The sequence below is a fragment of the Bombina bombina genome, chromosome 3 (genome assembly GCF_027579735.1).
Source record: "Bombina bombina isolate aBomBom1 chromosome 3, aBomBom1.pri, whole genome shotgun sequence".
Lineage (NCBI taxonomy): Eukaryota > Metazoa > Chordata > Amphibia > Anura > Bombinatoridae > Bombina > Bombina bombina.
In genome coordinates, this window is record NC_069501.1 from 394,994,906 (window position 1) to 395,014,648 (window position 19,743).

Consider the following 19,743-nt stretch of genomic DNA (forward strand, 5'->3'; position numbering starts at 1 on the left):
TGCCCTGACCAATCTATCTGTCACTACAACTCCATGGTTACATTGGTCCTTGACAATTTGGCCCCTCCTACCATAACTCGGAGGTCACGCACTCATCCTCATCCCTGGCATAGTCCTCTGACTTGTTACCAACGCAGATGTTCCCATACTGCTAAGGAATATTGGAGAAAATAACGGTGTTCAGATTACTTTCTTCACTACAAGTATATCTTAAACTCCTAATATTCTGCCCTTAACCTAATAGGCAGGATTACCTCCCTACTCTTATCTCTACTCTTTCTTCAAAGCAAGCCATCTGTTCTCAAAACCCACAAAGCCAAAAATTCAGCTATTTTGCCCCTGTTACTGAGGAAGAAGTTTCTGCCCTTTTTATTGTCCTCTCTCCTCACTACCTGCCCCTTCCATCTAATAGCATCACAGCTACTCCATTTCCCTCTCTCCTATGCCTACTCCTATCCTCACACACATTTCATCCTATCCCTCATCACTAGTATTTTTCCCTTATCTCTTAAACATGCACTAGTCACATATATCTTTAAAAAACCTCTCTATGCAACCTCCCCATCCAAAGCCCTATTTCCCTACTTTCCCTTGCCTCTAAACTTCTGGAAAGCTAGTATGTACACATTTATTACATTTCCTCTTATTAATCCATTGCAATCTGGATTTCACCCAAAACTCCACAGAGACAGCAATCATTAAGGTTACTAATGACCTACTTACAGTATCTCACAAAAGTGAGTACACCCCTCACATTTTTGTAAATATTTTATTATATCTTTTCATGTGACAACACTGAAGAAATGACACTTTGCTACAATGTAAAGTAGTGAGTGTACAGCCTGTATAACAGTGAAAATTTGCTGTCCCCTCAAAATAATTCAACACACAGCCATTAATGTCTAAACCGTTGGCAACAAAAGTGAGTTCACCTCTAAGTGAAATGTCCAAATTGGGCCCAAACTGTCAATATTTTGTGTGGCCACCATTATTTTCCAGCACTGCCTTAACCCTCTTTGGCATGGTTCACCAAAGCTTCACAGGTTGCCACTGGAGTCCTTTTCCTTCCCTCCATGATGACATCACAGAGCTGGTGGATGTTAGAGACCTTGCGCTCCCCCACCGTCCTTATGAGGATGCCCCACAGATGCTCAATAGGGTTTAGGTCTGGAGACATGCTTGGCCAGTCCATAACCTTTACCCTCAGCTTCTTTAGCAAGGCAGTGATTGTCTTGGAGGTGTGTTCGTTATCATATTGTGGCCACGTCTCTGCTTCAGTATGTCACAGTACATGTTGGCATTCATGGTTCCCTCAATGAACTGTAGCTCCCCAGTGCCGGCAGCACTCATGCAGGCCCAGATCATGACACTCCTACCACCATGCTTGACTGTAGGCAAGACACACTTGTCTTTGTACTCCTCACCTGGTTGCCGCCACACGCTTGACACCATCTGAACTAAATAAGTTTATCTTGGTCTCATTGGACCACAGGACATGGTTCCAGTAATCCATGTCCTTAGTCTGCTTGTTTTAAGCAAACTGTTTGCGGGCTTTCTTGTGCATCATCTTTAGAAGAGGCATCCTTCTAGAATGACAGCAATGCAGACCAATTTGATGCAGTGTGCGGCGTATGGTCTGAGCACTGACAGGCTGACCCCCCACCCCTTCGACCTCTGCAGCAATGCTGGCAGCACTCATATGTCTATTTCCCAAAGACAACCTCTGGATGTGATGCTGAGCACTAGCACTCAACTTCTTTGTTCGACCATGGTGAGGCCTGTTCTGAGTGGAACCTGTCCTGTGAAACCGCTGTATGGTCTTGCCCACCATGCTGCAGCTCAGTTTCAGGGTCTTGTCAATCTTCTTATAGCCTAGGCCATCTTTATGTAGAGCAACAATTCTTTATTCAGATCCTCAGAGAGTTCTTTGCCATGAGGTGCCATGTTGAACTTCCAGTGACCAGTATGAGAGTGTGAGAGCGATAACACCAAATTTAACACACCTGCTCCCCATTCACATCTGAGACCTTGTAACACTAACGAGTCACATGACACCGGGGAGGAAAAATGGCTAATTGGGCCCAAATTGGACATTTCCACTTAGGGGTGTACTCACTTTTGTTGCCAACGGTTTAGACATTAATGGCTGTGTGTTGAGTTATTTTGAGGGGACAGCAAATTTACACTGTTATACAGGCTGTACGCTCACTACTTTACATTGTAGCAAAGTGTAATTTCTTCAGTGTTGTCAGATGAAAAGATATAATAAAATATTTACAAAAATGTAAGGGGTTTACTCACTTTTGTGAGATAAAAGTCTGTAAGTCGAAATGCCACTTCTCTGTTTTGCTTAAAACCCTCCGATCCTTTAGTATTTGCGACACAGCCCTCTTGTGATTCTCCTCCTACCTGCCTAACCGTGCCTTTAGTGTAGCTTTCTCTGGTGCACCCTCTGCCCCTTTATCACTTTTTGTTGAGGTTCCACCTGGCTCTGTCTGGCTCTGTCTTTGATTCCCTTCTCTTCTCGATCAATATGTTTTCATTAGGTTCCTTAATAAAGTCCTAGGGGTTTCGATATAATTTATTTGCTGATGACACCCAAATATACCTCTCTGCACCAGACCTATCCCCTTTCTTGCTCGGTGTGAGGCCTACTATTATCTAATAGCATTGCTAACTTGTGTCACTAACTGTCATACTCATATTTTAATCTTGGATGTCCTCTCACTACCTTAAGCTAAATCTCTTCAAAACTGAGCTCCTTACTTTCCTGTGACAAAAAAGCAGGAGCTGCTAAAAATCTAAATTTATTTGAACAATTAAAAAGGCTCACATGTTAACTTAAAAACGATACAGACATGGCAGGCTTGTCTTACGCGTTTCGGCTCTAGCAGCCTTATTTATAGACTATGAATAAGGCTGCTAGAGCCGAAATGCATAAGATGAGCCTGGCATGTCTGTATCGTTTTTAAGTTAACATGTGAGCCTTTTTAATTGTTCTAATAAATTTAGATTTTTAGCAGCTCTGGCTTTTTTCTCAAATTTATATTCCAACAGCATAGGAGTATGATAACTGTGAGTGCTATTTGTACTTAGTACACGCCCAAGGGAGCTCTGAGACAAGTGCTGCCAAGACTGGTAACACATTGGTGCTTACTCTATACCTGTTCACAAGGAACAGAGGATGCTGAACTTCCATTGGTGGTTAAAGTGCATGTGACATAGTGGTGATCCCGTGGGATGCCGGAACAAACCTGAGCTTGGAGCCCGTGTTAAGGGGTGAAGGGGAGGCAAGAGCGGAATCCCTTAAAGCCGATACCAGAAAGTGAAGCACGGTCAGTAGGTGCCTCCGACCAGATGAGGTGAGAAGTTTCCTTATGCATTACTCTGAATATGTACATTGTGGTAAATTATAGCAGCACCTTAATAGTGTTACCGAGAGCAGCAAGGTTGCGTAGTATTAATGCTTTTTACACTTCTTATCCCCCCTTTTTCAAAATCTCCACACACCCCTTCTTTCTATAACTGTTAATAATAACATAATTACCCTAACCCTGCATGCCCAATGTCTTGGGTTCACACTAGACTCAGATCTTTCTTTCACTCCTCACATCCAGTCTTTGGCCAACTCCTGCCATTTCCACCTTAAAAACACAAGACACAGCTAAAATTTGAATCCACTCTCTCATAATTTCCGTCCTGACTATTACAACTCCATCTTCTCTGGTCTTCCTAGCTGCCATCTATCGCCTTTACAATCCATATTGAATGCCTCTGCCAGGCTGATCTTCCTTATATAACAATTAAAAACTGCTCCCAAGTAGATATGGTGCTCAATCAATCTGTAATTTATTGGTCCATGCCAACAAGTCAAAAAGGGTCACATACAGAGAAATCTTATATCTTTCATGCAGACACACCTGCGTTTCATTCGATCTTCCTTATACATTGCTCTTTATCTGCGGCACCTCTCTGCCAATCCCTTCACTGGATTCCTCTAGCCTTCAAAATTAAATATAAAATTCTGACTCTGATATTGAAGGTCCTCAAGAACACTGCTCCTCCTATATCTAAGACCTTGGGTTATATTTATGAAGCAGCAGATGCTGCTTATTCTGCGTGAGCCTTCTGGCTCGCCAGAAATGTAAGTTAAGAATCAGCAGTCTTAAAGAGATACTAAACCCAATTTTTTTCTTTATTGATTCATATAGAGCACACAATTTTAAGCATCTCTCTAATTTACTCCTAATATCAAATTTTCTTCATTTTCGTGCTATCTTTATTTGAAAAAGCAGGAATGTAAGCATAAGAGCCGGTCCATTGTTGGTTCAGCACCTGGCTAGCGCTTGCTGATTGGTGGCTAAATGTAGCAAACCAATCAGCAAGCTCTACCCAGGTGGTGAACCAAAAATGGGCCGGCTCCTAATCTTTCTTTCCTGCTTTTTCAAATAAAGATAGCAAGAGAAATAAAGATACTAAACCCAAAAAATTGGGTTTAATATTCCTTTAAGACTGCTGCTCCTTAACTCTTCCGCCACCTTTGAGGTGGCGAACAACAATCATCCCAATCAGATACGATCGGGATGATCGACACCCCCTGCTAGCAGCCGATTGGCCTTGAATGTGCAGGGGGCGGCATTGCACAAGCATTTTACTAGAAATGCTTGTGGAATGTTAAATGCCAACAGCATATGCTGTCAGCATTTAGCGATGTCGGGCAGATATGATCCGCTGCAGCAGAGCATGTCCATCCGACAGTTAATAAATATACCCCATAGTCTCCAGATACTCTCTCTCCCGCCCCCTTCTCTCTAGTCATGACCTCTTTCTCTCTTGTTACCTCCTAACTCCATCTACAGGAATTCTCCAGACTGGCCCCTATGTTGTGGAACTTTCTGCCTTGCTCCACAAGACTCTCCACTAGTTTTGAAAGTTTCAAGCACTCTATTGTTCAGGGAAGCAAACAATATACGCTAACTCTTTTCTAACCTCAGTTCCTCTCCTCCTCCTTTGTTATCTCCTTGCTCCTCTTTAATTAACATTTAAGCCTACTAGCCAAGCTGTTTGTAGATCACCTTCATGAGAGCTGATTTACAACAGTACAACTCTTGGCAGAGGCCTCTACCCATCTGTTTCCTTTAAGTGCTACCTTGTATATCATGCCTGTTTATAGTACTGCCGAATCTGTTGGAGCTCTATAAATAACTGATAATATATTAATTATGCCAAGAGGCATTAGCAGAATGTTAAGAACAATTGGAAAATGCCAAATAATTCTACTGTTTCTACACAACTAAAAATCACATTTATATTTATATTAAAAAAAAAATGTATGCAAAAAAAATCCCAATGAATCATAGTTTTTAGTAGATTATTGCTTGAAATGGCAGACATTATTTATTGATTTACTATTAAGAACTTTGCTCCATAAAATAACATAAATAACATAAACTAGTTTCCTCCACCTCTGTAAATGTTGTGTTTACACAATTAGGAAGCTTAGTTTTCTGTACCATAAGACAAATGACCCATCCTCAGCAGTTAAAATTGGACCAAGAGGCAGCCAGAATATTGAAGAGTCAGCACATTGAGGGAATTTGTATATTTTAAACATATTTAGAATAATCCAAAAATGTAGGGGACAAAAGTAATGACTCCCTGGCTATTGGGATTTGTCAGTTAACCGTGACTCTCGGTTATACATTTAACAACTGCTTTTATCTAAAAACTCTAATTCATTGAGTCACCAACCTAGAAAGCTTTTGAGCAACATGTTGATTGAGTCACAAAAATAAAACTACTGTTAGAAGAAATAACTAACAACAACTTAATAGTGACTCAATTTTTGTGGTTGTGGCACAAATATTTATGTGTTGCTCTTTTACACTAATAAATCCGGTGTCAAAATAGCCAACTAAAGCAGCTGGCCGCCATAATCAGCATGTGTTTCTATAATGAATGCCGGCTACTAATTTTTGCTTATGCCTATTGTTTATTATCCCGGTGCCTTAGTAACCCTAACCATGACATCTCCCATTCAAAATTAAACCCACTATCCAACACACCAATCAATTATAACTGTAAACTATAAGCTTTCTACACCACAATTAACCCTAACAGCACTGGCCCTTGTACCACTAAACAACCATGGTTCTACATGCAGAATCCTCATCCAGACTAAGTAATCTCAGCTACCCTACAGAAACTCATTCAGAGCCAAATCCCCCAATTAAAGGGACCCCTAAATAGCACCCTACAATGCTAAATCCCCAAAGTTCTAGGATCTCTTACTTGATTCCCCCATGTAAAATGCCCTAAAATATAAGGGCCCCACTCATACAGCCAGAAAAAGAAGCAAACAATAGAAAGTTGTTTTCTATTGCTAGATAAAAAAGACAACAATCATTACTTTCTAACCACACTTTACAATCATCTCTCAGTTATCAGTCTAATCATGCTTTAGGAAATGTATTCATTTACTTAAAGGAAAATAACTTTTGTTTACTTTCATGATTTAGATAAAGCATTCAATTTTAAACAATTTTCTAATTTACTTCTATTACATTTTCTTTGTTCTCTTCTGTATCTTTAGTTGAAAGGCAGGGACATCAGCACTATATGGCAGCAGTTTTGCAAAAATGTTATCCATTAACACTAGTTCACAGCACTTTTACCTGCCATGTAGTGCTCCAGACACCTACTTAGATATCTCTTGAGCAAAGGTTAATGGCCTCTAGTTATCAAGGTCTGTCGGACCTGATCCGACAGACCTCGCTGAATACAGCGAGCAATACGCTCGCCGTATTCAGCATTGCACCAGCAGCTTACAAGAGCTGCTGGTGCAACGTCGCCCCCTGCAGACTCGCGGCCAATAGGCCACCAGCAGGGGGTGTCAATCAACTCGATCGTACTCGATCGGGTTGTATTGTGGCGATGTGTGTCCGCCTGCTCAGAGCAGGCGGACCGGTTATGGAGCAGCGGTCTTTGTGACCGCTGCTTCATAACTGCTGTTTCTGGCGAGTCTGAAGACTCGCCAGAAACAGAGGCCATCAAGCTCCTTACGGAGCTTGTTAAATAGAGGCCATTGTGTGAACAAAGCAAATTTGATAATAGAAGTAAATTGGAAACCTTTTTAAAATTGTATGCTATGACTAAATCACAAAAGAAAAATGTGGGGTTTCACATACCCTTAAATCAGTTATTTAGCCTAAAATATTGCCTACAGAGACAGTTATATACTGCACACATTATTAAAGCCCATACATAAATGTATTTATAACCAACGATCAGTGATTGCCCAAAGGGAAGAGTATGTCTATAAATAAAATATGCAGAAAACTAGGCTGACTACATTTGATTGTGCATCAGTAAAGCCATAAAGACAGACTTCAGATGAAGAACACTCTGGGCTTCAGCCCCTCATAATCTTCCTTAGCAATACCAATACAAAAATATTAAGGATGCACAGATGGATAAGTCAGTCTGATAGCATACAAAATAACAACATGATACAAACTAGACATCATAGCTGATTTTACTAATATTATATGCAGCTTTGCCTTGTAACTACAATCATACCACCATGTTTTGTTAAAGGGGCATTAAAGTCATATTTCTAACTTTGTTACTGTGTACAGCTAAGTAAAACAAAAAATCCTTAATACGTTTAAAGAATGCTTTTTATATTGTAAAACATCCCTGTGGCGTAGTCCCCAGGTTGTGATGACACTGCACACTGGCAAAGAAGTATAAGCACACATGCTCAGTAGGAGCTGGTGCCTCAGAATGTGTGCATACAAAAAGACTGAGTAACATTTGATAATGGAAGTAAATTGGAAAGACACTTAAAACTACATCCTCTATCTGAATCATGAAAGTTTAATTTTACCCGTTGGTGAAGCTGCTAGGGAATAAATATTTGATATGAAACCCTTAGTAATGGTATTCAGGTAGAAACCATAATTGTATAGGATTTCATATGATTTGGGGATTTACCTAATTCCACATTCTTTACCTCTTAAAAACCCTTTATGGCCTGTTTCCCATTGCATATCTTTTTTTCTCTTCATGACTTCAGTGTGATGAAAAATTGGTAACATAGTAGATGAGGTTGAAAAAAGACCGAAGTCCATCGAGTTCAACCTATACAAATATAAAATACTTACTAAAAGCTCCAGTTAAGCTTAAATAATCCCACTAAAAGGTGACCCATTTAATACAAGCAATCATATCCATGAATTTTGATTCTAGACAGAAATGTATCCAAACAATTTTTAAATGTATCTAGGGTATTAGCATTCACTACCTTCTTTGGTAATGAGTTCCACAATTTTATTGCTCTTACAGTGAAAAAAAGTTTCCGTTGCAGGAGATTAAATCTCCTTTCCTCCAACCTTAAATTGTGACCTCTTGTCACAAACAATTTTCTTGGAATAAACAGAGTTTCTGCCATCTCTGTATATGGGCCTTGAAAATATTTATATAAAGTAATCATGTCACCTCTCAAGTGGCTTTTTGGCTAGCCTCTCCTCATAGCTTAAATTCTACATTCCCTTTATTAGCTTTGTGGCCCTTCTCTGAACTTTTTCTAGTTCTGCTGTATCCTTTTTTGCAATCGGTCCCCAGAACTGCACTCCATACTCAAGGTGAGGTCTTACCAGGGATTTATATAGTGACAGAATTATGCTTTTCTCCCTTGAATCAATGCCTCTTTTAATACATGCTAGTATCTTATTAGCCTTTGAAGCCATTGTCCTGCATTGTGCACCCATCTTTAGCTTGTTATCTATTACTATTTCCAAATCCCTTTCCTCCTCTGTTTGGCTAAGTCTTGTCCCATTTAAATAATAAATTGCCTGCTTATTTTTACTTCCAAAATGTAGAACCTTGCATTTTCCTGTATTAAATCTCATTTTCCATTTACCTGCCCATACTTTTAATTTTTGCAGATCCCTTTGTAACAAAAGTTCATCCTGCTCTGACCTAATGAGCTTACCTAACATAGTATCATCTGCAAAAATAGAGATGTCGCTATTTAATCCTTGCTCCAAGTCATTTATAAAAATATTAAAAAGAACAGGGCCCAGTACTGATCCCTGGGGGACTCCACTGATCACCTTTGTCTAATCTGTGTATGATCCATTTACTACTACTTGTTGCTCCCTATCTTTTATCCAGTTATTTATCCATGAGCTAACATTTTCAGCTATTCCCAGTCCCTTTATTTTGTGCATTAATCTCTCATGTGGCACTGTATCAAACGCCTTTGCAAAATCTAAATATATCACATCAACTGATTCGCCTGTATCTATATTTTTACTTACTTCCTCATAGACTCTAATTAGATTAGTTTGACATGATCTATTTCTCATAAAACCATGCTGATTTGAACTCATAATCTTGTTTACACGAATATGCTCATCAATATAATCCTTTATAATCCCTTCAAATATCTTCCCCACTATTGACATCAGACTAACTAGTCTATAGCTTCCTGGATCATCCCTGCTTCCCTTTTTGAAGAGTGGCACCACATCAGCTTTACACCAATCCTGGGGGACCATGCCTGAGGATAATGAGTCTTGAAAAACTAAGAGTAGAGGTTTGTCTATAACAGTGCTAAGTTCCCTTAACACCCTTGGGTTAATTCCTTTTGGGCCTGGAGCTTTATTTACCTTAATATTATCAATTTTTTTCCTGATATCCTCAATACATAACCCAGTTAATGGTATGGGCTGGCATGTTCTAGTTTGTTCCAAAGTATCCTCCATTTGTTCCTCTCTTGTGTATACTGAAGAAAAGAACTGGTTTAGTACCTCAGCCTTCTCCCTGTCACTAATGTACCTATATTGTCCTTCTTAGATTTTTTGCTATTTATGTACTTAAAGAACCTTTTAGGATTAGATTTAGAAACCCTTGCAATTAATTTTTCATTTTCAATTTTGGCTAATTTGATTGCTTTTTTGCATGCATTGTTACATTACTTATAAATACGGTATGTTGAGTCTGTACTATTTTCTTTGAATAATTTAAATGCCCTACGTTTTTTCCTAATTTCTCTTAACACATTTTTATTTAGCCACATTGGCTTGGATTTTTTATTTTTATAACCATATGGTATTTGTTGATATGTATATTTATTTAACAAAATATTAAATGTTATCCATTTATCCTCTGTATTTTTATTAGAGAATACTTTGTCCCAATTTATGTTATTTAATGATTTCCTTAAATCGTTGAATTTTGCTTTCTTAAAATTAAAAGTCTTAGTTAAACCTTTAAGACACAGCTTATGAAAAGAGATTTCAAATGTGACCATGCTATGACCACTGTTATCCAAATGTTCTTTGACTTCTATGTTTCATATTATATCTGTATTGTTTGATAGCACTAAATCCAATATAGCTTTACTCCTAGTTGGTCCCTCTATTAATTGCGACAAGAAGTTATCCCTGAGAACATTTAAAAATCTATCCCCCTTAGCTGAATTACTAGTTTTGTTGGCCCAGTTTATATCAGGGTAGTTAAAATCTCCCATAATTACAGCACTGTTACAGGTACAGCCTTACCTATTTGCATAAGTAGTTGAGTTTCCTCCAGGTTACTAATGTTGGGGGGCTTGTAGCATGTTCCGAGTAATATTTTTTTAGGATTTTCCCCCCACTCTTTATTTCAACCCACAGGGTCTCTACATTATCACCTGTATCATAAATATCTGGTGTGATGCATTATAGGGAAATGACATGTCATGAGAGTGTAATATATATATATGGACAATCTTAGAAAAAGAGACATAAGATTGGAGTTGGATATTAAAACTTTCCAACTATACCAAACAAACTCCAGAATCCCTAGAGGTCTAAGAATATCAAAATTTCCATCCTTTCAAGTCACTTGTCAGGACTTTATAAATAAATGGAATGAGGTGTTAACTACCTGTTCAAGATCTCTTATAAATCTGTTGATTAAATACAAAAAGAAACAAAGACTCCAATTAATCCAAAATATGCAAGAATTGCAAATGGAGCTTAAAAAACATCAGGCCCATCAGGAATTTAAAGATTATGATAAACAATTTCAAGAAAACATGAAATCTTTTAAGAAAGAACTTTGGCTATTTAAACAACAAAAAATGCATAGAGATAAATTGGACTATGAATTGAATAAGGTTTATAGATGGAGTCACACTAATGATTACAAGACACCTTACAAAAATAGAATGCAACATAAGAACACACATAAGAAATTGGGGCCCAAACAAGATAAAAAAGTCACTTTTAGTGAGACGGAATATGAATATGACACCTCAGATCAGGAAACACCCTCACAACAAGTGAATCATTCTTTGTCAGTAAAAGAAAGTTTATCAGTATTAGATATCCCCACTACTTCTAATGTTACACAGTCAAAAAACGGGGAGGGTATTCCCAAACCGAAAACAAAAAAACAAAACAAAAAGAAAGTACGTAGAGGGAATAGGGGAAGAGGCAGAAGGGGTAGGAGGCAGTCGCTATCCTCACAGAAAGAGAGTGTCTTACAGGACAAGTCATCAATAAATAATGTAGTGAATTTGTCTTCTAGATGTCTTACGGAACAGGAAATTTCCTTATTACAAAGGGGCTTGAATTTTGCCCCTAGTTGTAGCTTTAATCTTTTTTCTACAGTGTTAGATGTTAATCGGTTTGTGAGAAATCTTACCCTGTAAAAACATTTTGCAAGTGATGTAGAAATGACAAATAAAGAAGAGGACAATCAAGCTGTGAGCAACGCATTCCCAATTTTGATTTTAATGATTATACTGCAATGGTTGATATGCAGGAACTCATCAGAGAAAGCGATTGCACACAGACAACCAAATTTGGACCCTCTGAAAGAGACATCAATCTAAATGATTTCAAAGAAAAAAGCTATTTTTACCCCATACATAGTAGGGGTCAACATTTACAGGTATTTCAACAGACCTTAGAAACACAATTAATTGCATTAGATGACAAGAATAAAATCTTAAATGCACACAAAAGTAGTAATCTTACATCCCAAGAGAGAAAAGCAATTCAGACACTTAAAAATGACAAGAACATAGTCATAAGAGAATCCGACAAAGGAGGTAATACAGTTATCTTAAATAAAACTGATTATTTAATAGAGGCCAACAGGCAACTTTCCAACATGGATGTATACCAACCACTTTTGTCGGATCCTACTGAATCATTCAGAAAAATACTATCAGAAATAGTATACAAAGCAAATTTAGACGGAGTATTCTCAGAGAAAGTTATGGAATATCTTTTACCAAAAAATCCCTGTGTACCTATATTCCATCAGCTTCCAAAACTGCACAAGGACCCTGTACACCCGCCAGGCCACCCAATAGTGGCAGGCATTGGGTCCTTAAATGAAAGGCTATCAGATCTGGTTGATACTTTTTTGAAACCAATAGTCATTGAGCTATATGGTTATTTGAAAGACACTACATCATTTATTGAGAAAATTAAACATGTTACTTGGTGTGACTCTTACAGATTTGTCACTTTAGACGTCACCTCACTTTACACTACCATCCCTCATGTTTTAGGTTTGGAAGCGTTAAATTTTTTTCTTGTCAATCACATCACATATGATTTTTTTACGAATCAATTTCTTTACACTGCAGTGGAGTATTTACTCACACACAATTTTTTTATGTTTGAGGGTCATTTCTATCTCCAAAGACGTGGCACCGCTATGGGGGCTAAGTTTGCCCCTTCCTATGCTAACCTCTACATGGGGTTCTGGGGGCGGTGCCGCGTCTTTGGAGATGGTAATCCTTTTCGAGATAATATTGTTTTTTTCGGCCGGTACATTGATTACTTGGTGTTGGTGTGGGATGGGGCAATCGGTAGCTAGGTTTCTTGAATACGCCAACAGCAATCGATTTAATCTATCATTCACTATGTATGAAAACACACTCGCTATTAGTTTTTTGATGTTTCTTTAACATCCAACACTGAGACACATTCAATTGAGATTGAATTATACAGAAAAAGCACAGCGGGCAACACGATATTGCACTCAACATCATGTCACCCTAAACATACTATTGAGTCAATTCCATATGGACAATTAGTAAGAACAAAACGTAATTGTACTACAGATTCTAAATTCCAAATACATCAGAAAGTACCAATCAGCGTCTGAAAGCCAGAGGGTACAATACAGAACTTTTGAACAAAACCAAGACAAGAGTAGACTTCTTAAATAGGGAGGATCTAGTTCATAAAAGTAATATACGGAAACAGAAGGAATACACTAAACCAATCTTTATTACTAATTACAGTAAGGATTACAATAAGATCTGTAATATTGCACGGAACTGTCTTCCCATCCTTGAAAGTGATGTAAAACTTAAAAAAATTGTGGCTAATGGTTGCCTCTTTTCAGCACGAAGAACGAAAACTCTGGGGAGCATTTTGGCCCCTTCTATGTTACCTACAAGTGATGGTCAGACATGGCTTACAAAAAGGCTAGGTAGCTATAAATGTCTTGGTAGAATATGTAAAACTTGTTCTCATATTGAACAAGGAAACAGATTCAAATCTAGCACAACTGGAAAAGAATTTGACATAAGTTATAGAATTACCTGTAACAGCACACATATCATATACCTTTTGACATGTCAGGGATGTAAGAAACAATACGTGGGGCGCACGAAACGTGCCCTACGTGACAGGGCCCTACAACATTTGAGGGACATAAGCAATCCAGATTGTTCTACTCCAATAGCGAAACACTTTAGACAGGAACATAACTCAGACGATTCATTACTGACTATACAGGGCATAGATCATGTGCCAAGACATAGAAGAGTGGGAGACAGGGAGAGACGTTTGGACCAGAGGGAAGTGTTTTGGATTTTTAATTTAAAGACCAAGCACCCCTCTGGTCTAAACTCTATTATGGATGTAGATTTATTTTATTGAATTTTTTTGTTTTAAAAAAATTCTTACTTTGTAAGTGTAATTTTGACAAAAGAAAGATTTCAAATGTGGAGTCGCAAATATTAGTATGCATTGTTTTTCAAATATTCTAAATATAAAGTTTTTTGCTTGAATTAGTTCTTTTACCCATAATGGGTTAATAAAATACAGGTGCCTGCAATTATCTTAACTCCTTACCTTTAAATAGTACTAGTGGGTGTGGACACAAACTATGCCAGTGAACAAGGGCTAAGATTTGGCCCGAAACATGTTTGGCTATTTTAGTCCTGAACATCTTGTTGCAGGCCTGTGACTTTTGTTTTTCTATGTTGAAACTTTTAACTTTTTGATGAATAAATTTTGAACTTTTTACCAATTTTTCTAGTCCTCTTTCTGGAGTAGCGGGATAGCAGAGTATATATATATATCTATATATATATAGATCACTAACTGGCCTCAGTAGGGGAGATTAGATAAGATACTGCAAAATATGCTATTTTAACTAACAAAATGAGAGTGGCACACTGAATACTTGCCCTCCCACCACCTTCTATCCATGCACTGCGGCAGCTTCAACTAGCCCTGCCAGCAGCATGTACAGCCCCGCCTGCGGCATGACCAATCCTGCCCATGTTTCACTCTCCCGCTGAGGTTCCACTCACAAATCCACAAATCACCAGTGGGCCTTGTGGAAGTGCCCCCCACCAAGAAGAAATTTCTATGGACGCCACAGAGCAGACAATTTTTAAAAAAAGTTTCAAAAGTGGTATCTGGCTAGAGGCTGCAGGAATAGGTTCAATTTTATTTCAAATATATATTTAAATGACTGAGTTTAATGCATCAACCAAATTTCCTTTTATGTTTAGTAAACAATTAGTTAACATGTTATTAAACAAAATTGTTTCCTGTTTAATAAGTTTTAAAAATATTGCAAAAATCAGATCTAGTATGTTGATTTATAATTACAATTCAATTTTTGGACATTTTAAAAACATGTTATAAAATACACACACTTCTATGAAATTAATTGCAGAATGTTAGCAATTAATATTATCTGGTATGTGAAAAACTGTATTTAAAAATGGCAAATAATCATTATCAATAATGAATCAATATTGCATTATATTTTACTTCTAATAAATTGGAATACCATAGAAAATGAAGCCCAAAACCAGTCAACTTAAATTTGACATTTTTTCAATGTCAAATTCAAATGGATTAGAATGGTAGCCATTGTAAAGGATCTAGATGGACTTGGTGTATAGTTAAAGCATTATGTACAGTAGTGTAAATTTAGTTTGGTTTATTTACCTATGGAGATATGGCAAATATTGCATATGATTGATATGCATAGCTTCTATAGTATAGTTATTCTGGTGTGCATGTGCACATAGTTGTATCATAGCAAACTGTAAATTACAATCCAAATAAAGAGAAAGGAATATCATAATTCGTTCAGTTATAAATACGCGTGACTTTTAAAGTATGTACAAACATAATTTGCATCATTTGCAAACATATATATTGTATATGTACCAAGTGAATGAAAAGGCTATAGATGTAAATTTAAAATTAAACTTACAATGAGTTGGTGTGATATATCTCTTAGTGAATTGAGCTATACAATAAAGACAGTTATGTACGATATTGTCATAAGCTATCACACAACATAACACTGAAATACAGAAACTACAGATTAAACAATAATCAATTTGCATAATTCGAAATACAAAGAATAATATGTACTGTATGTAAGAATATTACAAATTTAATGTAATATCATGGGGGGGTTTTACAGCCGTCAAGATACATTTTGCAATTTTTGGAATTCTTTCTGTTTTCCTGCATTTTTTTTTTTTTCTTGTAAACTTTTTAGAAAAATAAATTGGTTTCTCATTGGTTTACACTAGCAATCCAAATTCCTAAAATAATTTATGCTGAAATAGCAAGCTAGGTAAAACATATTTTACTTTTAAAATGGTGCATGGAAATCGGGAGAGAGAAAAAAATCACCTTAAAGGGACATAAGAGTAAAACCTAATTTTCTCAAAAATGTATATTTAACATAAAGGAAAGCATAAAAACCATCAAACCTAATATTCTCCAACAGTTTTTCTTGTGAACTAACAGAAGAGCACACAGTAAAAGCATTTTCTATCTCTTTTTTTATCTATATCTTAGTACTAAACATTTTTTATTAAGGCAACATGCCGAAATTACACTACATCATTTATCTTTAATGGTAATGTGTGAAGGTTATGGTAAATATAGATTAATTGTTAGAGCCAATGTTTTTTGACACTCAGACTTGTATATTCTTATTTAGGGATGTTCTTGTTTCCATAGGAACAAGTTGTGAAAATAAGGTTAGTATTCTTTCTTTAACACTGCAGAACTTCCTGGTGTATATAAAGCATTGCAGATGATAGTCATATTGTTTATGTGTTAAACTGTGCCATAAACACAACACAGGAGATACCATTCAGCAGAGATAGTTATAGATCTGATCATCTGAGGATGCAAAGAATGGTTGTCAAAAGGCTTCATATCAAGGCTGGTGGGAGATACAGATGGGGGGGTCATCATTTTTAAATATTTATTTATGATTTTTATATTTAACTTCCCATTTTGCCTATCTACTTCTCTCACTGTCTTGTTAGAACAAAGTGTCTGTGAAAATGAGGATGCCTTGCATACTTAGATTTCTATTGAGAATTGGGTGTGCTACCATCCTGATTGCACAAAACTATAGTGCTGCGGAATCTGTTGGCGCTCTACAAATACCTAATAATAATAAATAATAAGTAGCACCCAAAGTACTCCTAGAACTGCCACTGTATTTCAGAGAGCTGATTAAGATAATCATTTTCAATTTGGTTGTCTAAAAGTTATTTCCTACGACAAGCACAATGCTTTTCTCCAGGTCCTGTATGGCTTTTTGTATGTTTTAGAAACATGCGTAAAAAAAAACCATTCTGTGTTATAAAGGGAATTAAAACTTTATTATTCCGGTAGGCATATTAATTAAGTAAAGTTCCACATCGAAGAGGCATATGTTTATACTTAAACACAAATATATTTTTTTAATTACAAGCATTTGATATAATTACTGAATGTTAAAAGGAAAAGAATATGCAAAAATTGCAAGTACAACTCTGAAATTGCAAGTACAACTCTGTGTCTGAAAACATAAACTGTTAAATGTTTATAAACGTTTTTTTAAATAAAATAAAAAACTAACATTATTTCAGTGTAAACCAAAGGTGTATATATAGTTATTTATTCCTATATGTGCCTCTGATGTGATTACATTATATTTGTGGCTCCTTTAAGCTCTTAATAACCATCTTCACATTTATAAGAACATCCTGTCTTGGAAATGTACTGTAATGTGTTGGTCACATGCACAAATATTTAATATGTGGCGCTAAGGTTTGTAAGCGCTGTTACAATAGAAAGCATTTCTGTCGCATATTGAAGCAGTAAGACATTAGTGACTGTATTTTGCACTCGGTATCAATAAAACGTCAGGTACCGATATATATATTTAAAGCTTACATTTGAAAGAAAGAAATATAGAAAAGGAGTTCAAAATAAACAAAATACTTGAAACTATTTGAACAGGCTAGATTTTCTATTGTTTTAACTTATGTTTCAATATACTCAAACTTCAGATTAATATAGTCAGAAAACTTATTAGTCCAGAGTTACTAGTCCATTTCTTGTAAAGATTGGGGTAAGCCAAATTTACTCATCAACTGTAATTTCTTACTATTCTGGGATTGGTGGAAAAATCCACATACACAGACATACACACATATATGTATGTATATATATATATATATATATATATATATATATATATATATATATATATATATATATATATACACATAAATGTGTGTGTATGCACATACTGACAAATATATATATATATGTATGAGTGTGTTTGCACATACTGAAATATATATATAATTTATACATACACATATACAAATAACTGTTTCTAAAATGGAACCCTTTTATAGATTTACTGGAAGAAACCTATGATTTAGCAAAACAAAGATTATATTATGTGGATTTGCACTGTTAGTATTTTAAAGCTACTAAAGACACCAGGTGCACCCATTGCATTATACTAGAAACTAATAATGTATCATTATAAACACGATTTTGGTTGATTTTGTAGATGAAACACAAATTTGAGAGATTTCTGGTCTCCACAGGTGTTAACTAAAGGGGTATCATCATCATCCTATTGTCTAATCTCAAACAATTCACATATCCAGTCTCTATCATAATCCTGTATCATTTCTTCCTATCTTCAGGATCATTATACACCTCTGATGCTATTAATATGCGTTGTCATTTTGTCTATCCTATGTTTTTAGGATATCTCTAAACCCAGCAACCTCTCATATTTTTTGCCCATTGCACATTTTAATTTAATTTAATTTTATTACAGACTTAGCTATCCATATATTTTTATATTGTCTAAATATTTTTAAAAAAATCTTACAAAATCAAAACTAACAAAATGGAAAGACAGGTGTATATAAACCACAATTACACAATAGATGCCAGTAACTATAGGCCTAAAATAGGTGATGTTGTCTTATACTTAAATTGAAAGTACATTGTATTTATTTTCCTTTTTTTTTGCATTAGGATCAAATAAATACTTATTACAAGAAACCAAAATAATTGATCCTGCCAATTTACAACTATGCTGTATCATATACACTCTTATATACAAGGTTAACATTTTTATGAACATTGATCAAAAACGTATTTATTAATAATTTCTTACCCAAAAATACAACTATGACAAATATCTGTAATATTACAAACACACATTAAAATATTTAAATCATTAACAATACTTTAATATCATTTGTAGGTTTAAAATACAATCAAATGTTGTATATGTATCATGTAAGAAACTAATGCTAACTATATTATTTGTTGAATAAAGTCAATATAGTGATATTATAGTGGGCTTAAATAAATGATTAAAAAAATATTTTTAATTGAATAGATAACATTATTTTATTTTTTTACAAATTAGGCATAGTACTTACGCAGGAAATAGATGGGTTCTCTTCTGCCCTCCAGATGCAGCAACCACTGCAAGTTTGTAATGCTTAATTAAACTTGATGTCTTTCTCGTGGCTATTTATCAGTCTCTCTACATATACTCAGGCTCCAGACGCTCTGCAGAGCCCACAGCTTCATCAGCCCTCTCTATAATCTCACACACCAACTTCCCACACAGCCCTCCCTCCAGGTCACAGCAAGGGCAGAGAAACAGGCATAAATCAAATAATAAGTGGATGGTTGGGGACAGAGGCTACAGGGACCCAAACGTCACACATTCCCATAGTACTTTTGAATAGAATGAAGAAATAGTTATGCTCTTTTACCCAGATGTTGCAATGCTTTAACCCACAATATAATGTGTTTTAGCTTCCATGGTAGTAAAAGGGTTAAAACAATAGTGGCATTTCATCATTTTAAAACATTTAAAGCTAGCGGAAATAAGGAAAAGAGCTATTACTATTTTTTGTAAAGTAAAATATTTATCAACATTTTCAGAAGATGCTGAAAGGTCATTTTAAGGCAGAAGTTCTTCCTCTAGGAAGTGGCACATGCAATTTGGTACTGAGGAATAAAACATCCTATACATTTGTGGGTCTGTCTATTATATAGATATAATTTTGATGCTTAAGTGCCCGTTTTTTAAAAATTTGATTAAAAACAGGGGCACTTTAATTCATTAAAATTTACA

General features: G+C 36.0%; 1 protein-coding gene across 1 annotated transcript in view; it reads right to left on the minus strand.

The window, feature by feature from the left end:
* Nucleotides 1-19,269, minus strand: part of LOC128653336 (bile acid receptor) — a 162,422-nt gene extending 143,153 nt beyond the window's left edge. The window contains exon 1 of the mRNA XM_053706555.1: nucleotides 19,037-19,269. The gene's annotated coding sequence lies outside the window, so the exon portion shown is untranslated. The remainder of the gene's footprint in view (nucleotides 1-19,036) is intronic.
* Between the last annotated feature and the right edge of the window lie 474 nt (nucleotides 19,270-19,743).